Source organism: Diadema setosum, chromosome 12, assembly GCF_964275005.1.
Source record: "Diadema setosum chromosome 12, eeDiaSeto1, whole genome shotgun sequence".
NCBI classification, from domain to species: domain Eukaryota; kingdom Metazoa; phylum Echinodermata; class Echinoidea; order Diadematoida; family Diadematidae; genus Diadema; species Diadema setosum.
This window is the reverse complement of record NC_092696.1, coordinates 39,444,560-39,451,082: the sequence shown is the minus strand read 5'-3', so window position 1 is coordinate 39,451,082 and position 6,523 is coordinate 39,444,560. Positions and strand designations below refer to the sequence as shown.

The following is a 6,523-nucleotide window of genomic DNA, read 5'->3' as shown; positions in this document are numbered from 1 at the left end:
GTGTACCAGGGAGGTGAGAGAATTATAGTCTCACCTCCCTGCTAATATACCAGCAAGGTGAGTCACCTCCCTGCTTATGTTGTACACGATATACTGAGTGCTGAATTTTGTAAAGTGATGACTTGCTTAACGGCTTGCTCATGTGAAACATCTTCGAATAAAGCTTCAATTTGCCATGTACGACTTGTGTCCTCACTTCTCAGTTTCCTCTGAAACTTCGATTAATGGGAACGTGTTACTGTTGAGTGTATGCTTGCAGTGCGAACAGAGTAATACACAAAAAAAAACTTTAAAAAATATTCTTTATTAGAATTTCATCGATATCAGGCCCATGTTTACAATGAAATTAATTGAACAAAAATAAGCAGCTGAATTCTTATCTCTTGTGCTTCTAAACCATATTTTTCTTAACACACATTACAATATAGGCCTATGTATACAAATCATATCATGCGTATTACTTGACATAGAATTCTGCATGAATATCTCAGAAAAGGCTCTCTGATTACTTAGCAACTTCAAGCCAATCCATATCTGCCTTATATGCAAACCACTTGTGCTGCTGAATCACCTTCTTTTTTAAACACACACACACACACGCACACACACACATGCACACACACAAACACGTTGTTTATGTTTGAAGGGCGTTCCATTCACATTCGATCTGATTCTGTGTTTGCAGACGACCATGCCACTGGTATTATGTGTACATTATACTGTATAGCAGTACAGTATGCCTAACCAAGTCCAAGCGCATGCGTACAAAACCAGCCAGTACACTGATAGTCTTTGCTCAAGTGACACAATTGGCAATTTCGACGCGTTAGGGTTACGGAAAAAAAAATCGCGCGCGGGCAGGTTTACCTGAAGAGCGACGCGTCGCCTGTGCGTGGACTGTGTGCAATTGCGTGCTGTGTGCTAGCTGTGCGTGTTTTATGCATAGGATGACAGATATTACGTGCGTGTAAGTGCAATCGCGAGAATCTGAGCCTGGATGTCGTGATGGACGGGAGAAAATGTCTGTCTTCAAATTGAGTGGGGCGGAGATATTATTCACATTTTTGAAGGTAAGCAAACCATAGATCGATCTAATTATACCTCTCCGTAAACGACCATTATTAGGGTTCTATACGAATAACCCCGGGCCCGTACTGGCGCTCCTTCGAACAATTAATGTACAATGGTTTGTACACAGTTAGCTATATGGGGCTGGTCATTAAAATAGAACACCTTACGAACAGCTAGAATCCGAGGCCAAAACTCAGCTGATGGTACACGCTAGGTGTTGGGATCTAATAATACGTTGAGTCTTTAGACAACACTTTATTATTATTATTATTATTATTATTATTATTATTATTATTATTTATTCGACCAGATAAAGAATATAGGATACGTATCATTAACATCACAAACATGAAACAAAAACCAGAATGAACATTACAAAGGATACACTGTACTGTACACGTTACACAATGTGAATTGTACACGTTGGGATCTAGGGCTTGAACTATTAAAAAAAAAACAAAAAAAAAATGAGTGATGAATGAAACGTTGGGCGTTAGTCATTGTATTGACATTAAATCGTAAGCATATCATCACACAGAGATTCCTGTGGTCGAGTGTAGAGATCGAACTTATACTATAGGGTCCTAACTGTTACTAAGCTGTGCTAATTAAAGCAATACATTAGAAGCGCCTTGCGCCAGACACGTACCGTACTCTACATTGCTATTGTTGAGTTGACAGCCGAATCACTGACACTGGTCTGTGTTGCCAGATGAGATGGTGATCTCGATCAGTACGGTAATAAAGAATGGTGAAATTTGGTGATTTATGATTATTGTTCATTATATACACTGTATGTAGTAAAAAGGACTTTTATTTGCCGCTACATTTGAGCATCCAAACAGCTGGGAGAATACCACGTACACTAGCTCCCACCTCATGTGTCGTGATCATCTACTACTGTACTAGGTAAGAAGTATGATGCGTGTACTGTTCGTGTATAAGTGTTGGTCCACTGTGACATCACACTTCTAGCTGAAGATCAGCGTGCTCACACATCATGGAGATTGATCCCCCTTGTAGCAGGCGATGACTGGTACTATTTTCAACATTGTTTTTTTATGAAAGTTATAGTTGACCTTAGGTATTGAAATTTGGCAGAGATCATCTTTGGGTCTTTAATTCTAACATTAAATATGCTGATGCTGGTAGCTAAAAAAGTAATTAGGCCTACTAGCTTTTGTATTGGTGCTCACTTAGTATTTGTGTGGACAAAACAACTGCATATTTTCTTGTGGAAATGAGTTCTAAATCCATTTCTGAACCTTGTGTTTTCATATTTTCCTCCAGATAAGGACGTAGACATGACAGCTCTTCGGGAGTGTTGGTGATTTAAAGGAACTCGGTGTAGGGGTCATCATTTGGAGAACAAAGACAGATATTGATAGCTGTACAGTCTCTGTCACACGAAGAGGGTGCAGATCACCAGATTGTAAAGTACCAGATGTGGTCATACAACGACTAGCCATTGAATTCAGGGTTGACGAATGCTGGAAACACCGGGCCAACATCAGCGAAGGAGCCTCTGAGACATGGACTTCCATTGCATTAACCCTGCTGTAAGCTATTCTGTTGTTTTCCACAATGATTAATGAAGGGAGACTAGTTTGAAATTGATTTATATTTATTTTACATTCTAGAGTCTTAGTAATTACTGACTAAGACTTACTAAGAGACTGAATGCTTGGTTGGTTTTATTTTGTTTGAAGAAATGATTTTCAAGATACTTCATGGAGCAGTTTTGGAGCTGTCCTTCCCTCTGACAATGAATGTCTTGACAGGTTAGTACTTGTATTTAAGAAAAATGTGTACCGTGTACTTGCCGTATCGACAGAAGTGAAAACCATGTTATGGTCAGTCTTGAGTTGTGTAAGTAGAGCTGTTGCTTATGTCAAATATGTATGTTAAATGATTTTGCTCTTCAAGTTTATAATGTAAACTGGAGGAACCTACTATCCTCATGCCATTTGTGTTATTTATAAAACCATTAAATTTTACTTACTTTCCCAGGAATTCAACACACACATCACTTCAAGGGGGAAGAGATACTTCAAAAGCTGAGGGAAGGAGTTCTGACTGTTCCGAGGAGACATCTGCACATCCAGATCATTGCAGCATATTTGTTGTTGAAAATGGAAGCAGAAAACTGTACAGCGTAAGTTCAATTATTTAAAATATTACTATTATTCATATATTATTATTATAATTTGAAAATTGGTCTGGAATACCAGTTTACCATTGTCATGTCTTGTACTACAATGTACATTTCCATCCAAAATATAACCATGTAATTTGCCTGTTCATTTGTTGTTGTTTTTTTTGTCTTCTCAAGTATAGAGAAAAGCAGACTAAAATTTGCCACCCCCCCCCCCCCAAAAAAAGGAAAGAAAGTAGAAGGGACCGGTAAGTATAACATTGTTAATGAAGTGATGGTTATAGATTTAAAAATAAAGACTGGTATACTTGTATGAAACATGTAAACAGAGTGTACATACAAGACTCCACGCTGACTTATTTTCATGGTAGCCCCATCGGGCCACATGTATATTGATTTGATAATAGTCCTAATACTTATGATTTAATCATCACAATGATTAATAAAAAAGTGGGAGTTGATGTGCCATGAGGTTCAATGGATAATCTCATCTTGTATAAATTTTTCTACTAACTATGCACATTCACACTTAACCTATCTGCATGAAATTTTCATATGTATTAACTGATATCTGGCTCAAGTAGCAATTAATGTACTTGAAACAGTGGTACAGAATAGCAATAGAAATTAATGCCAAGAAAAAAAAAACATAAAAATAGTTCAGCTCCTTAAAAGATTAAAATGAGGGCCAAATTTTTGATGTTTGCGTCATAGAATATGATTAACATTTATCTTGCTTTCTTTTTAAATTCAGATACCAAGTAGTGAGCAAAGGATGTTGTAGCCAAGGCAGTTGCGATGCAGTACCCCACTTTGTGAGACACCACACAAGGTGCAAAAGGACATGTAAGTTTATACTCGTAAGTTTATGTGATCTACAACTTTTTTTTAGCCCTCTTTAGCAGAAAGATTAAGTGACATACATGGTATCTTATTCATCTAGCTTGCAAAAACTTCAACATTTTCAACTTTTCTCAAGAGCTAGTGGACAGAGTTAAGCAACCAAACGAGGAGTTGATCATCTTTATTTAGTTAGGGGGCAAGGACCCAAAGTTTTTCAGATTATGGGCATGACCCCCCCCCCCCGAAAAAAAAAAATGGCCTTTACAGGGAAATTGCATCTATTTCTTAATTAACTCATTGTGCAAATATACAGGCAATGTGGGGATTGTGATGTACCTTCTCATAGATGTCTAATAAAGTTGTGTGCAGATTGGCCTGATTCCATGACTTAGGTTCGATGAACGTTAACTTCAACGTAACGTAATGTAACTTAAGTTCCAACATGCCAGTTGCGCCGTTCATTTATAATAAACCTATTCTCGTTTTCTTCCTTCAGAATGCCACTACATGTATTTCTACTGCTATCAGATCTTCAGCAGTTATAGTCAACTCTGTGCCAAAGTCAAATTTGTTGAGACTCGAGAAAAAGCTTTGACTTACAATGCATTCTTATATTTCAGGAGTATACCTGTATGGCAAGGATCATGGATTCATTGAGTATCGTTTGAAGACCTTGAGGAGCTATGACACCACACATCACCTCAGGCACAGAGAGAGAGAGAGAGAGAGAGTAGTTGCAGCTCCCACCAAGCCCCTGACCGAGCACCATTCCAACGTTAGATTAGAAGCCCAATGAGAAGAGACAGCTACCATCGGTGTATAGGTCTAAATACCCTTGCTTTTTCCTCTTTTGAGATACAGCATATGCTCCTCTGACGTTGGAACTTAAATTCTTGTTGAAGAGTCAGCCTCCTCAGGCTCAGCGGTAGTTTAGCATGAAACTGTTACCAGGATGTACTGCAGCACTTCAGCATTAAAAGTAGAACAGGGCTCGCCGATGAAAAGAGTTTGTTGCATAGAATGTGTGATTGTTAATGCTTTAAATTGTTGATTGTTGTATATACTAGTAACTGAAAATAGTTTTGACTTATATAGTCAAAAAAATCTCCTCTTCATGGCCACATGAGTGTTAATCAATACATTCATCTGTGAGGTGTTCCAAGCATATCAAAGAATGTTTGGCCACACACAGCTTGGCATTCCGCATGATACGAATCTGGCTGCGCTCATGATTAAGCACCCCCTTCTCTCCAGGCAATTCTGACTTGCTTTAATAAAACCTTTTTATGGTCTAATATTCAAGAGAGAAAACTGTTGACAGACACTCGTATGTATTTTTTTTTTCTTTCCCTCATTTTTTTTTTTTTGGGGGGGGGGGGAATGCTACAAATAGCAGCTAAATATAGTTTTTCCCGGCCAATTTCGCACTTTTGTCAGTCTATTTGATAAAAGGTTCATTCAAATTAGCGAAAATCCTCGTCACTGCACATTGTGTCATTCGAAATTGCAAGCTGGTCGTTCAATTTAGCATTTCGATCAATGAAATTTGCACATGTGCCTTTCGAATTCATAAAACGAGCATTCAAATTGGCACGTGCTCTTCAGTCATTCAAATTCGCCAACAGTGGCCGAAAGGGGTATTTCAGTCATTCAATTTCGCGTATGGGCAGTCAGATTCCTAACATGTTCATTCAAATTAACGTCATGTTATAATTCTTTTTTGAAAAGGTGATAATATTTAAACGCGTATTTCTATGTGACTTTTTGTTTCATCCACGCACTGTTAAGCAGTAAAAGAATCATATTTTTACCATATATAACTCGAGTTTGTTGTTCTGTAACGCCCCTTTTCTTTCATACATGTCATTTTAGGCCTACATGTTCCAATACTACAGATTAACTTCATCTTCTTACAGTCATGACAGCACAAGTTAGATACAGACGTATTTCTCAAGAAGACAGAATAAGAATTATAGTAACATTTGATGATCATAACCTTGACTTCCTAGAACTGGCCAACACACTCGGAATAAAGCACTCAACGGCCAGATAAGTTGTGGCCACATGATGCACTATATCTTCGGACTGGAAGAATCACTACACACATTGAAGGAAAAAAAAATAACTGTTGCCAAAATCTCTAAAATAAGTACGAAAATATGAAATGTAATGACGCTTGCAAAACAATAACTATGTTGACAAAAAAAAGAAAGAACCAAAGCATTAACATGTGTGCTAAATTGACTGCAAAAGACGTTAAATTGGATGCCCAAAAATGAATTTGAATGAACGAGTGCAGCATGTCCGTGATCACGTGACTATATGATTCTAAATTGAATGAACGAATAACGAAATGGTGCTTGTTTAACGAATTTCAATTCAAACAGTGTTAATTAGAATGAGGCAAAAGGTAATTTGAATGCTTCAAAATGAATTTGAATGAATAGATCATAA

The 6,523-nt window shown here is 37.6% G+C and overlaps 1 long non-coding RNA gene across 1 annotated transcript; it reads left to right on the top strand.

Moving 5' to 3' along the window:
- The first annotated feature begins 3,093 nt into the window (after positions 1–3,093).
- On the top strand, positions 3,094–4,824 carry LOC140235699 (uncharacterized). Its single transcript, XR_011901712.1, has 3 exons — positions 3,094–3,226; positions 3,981–4,072; positions 4,690–4,824. It is a non-coding gene; the product is annotated as an uncharacterized lncRNA (long non-coding RNA).
- The last annotated feature ends 1,699 nt before the right edge of the window (positions 4,825–6,523 follow it).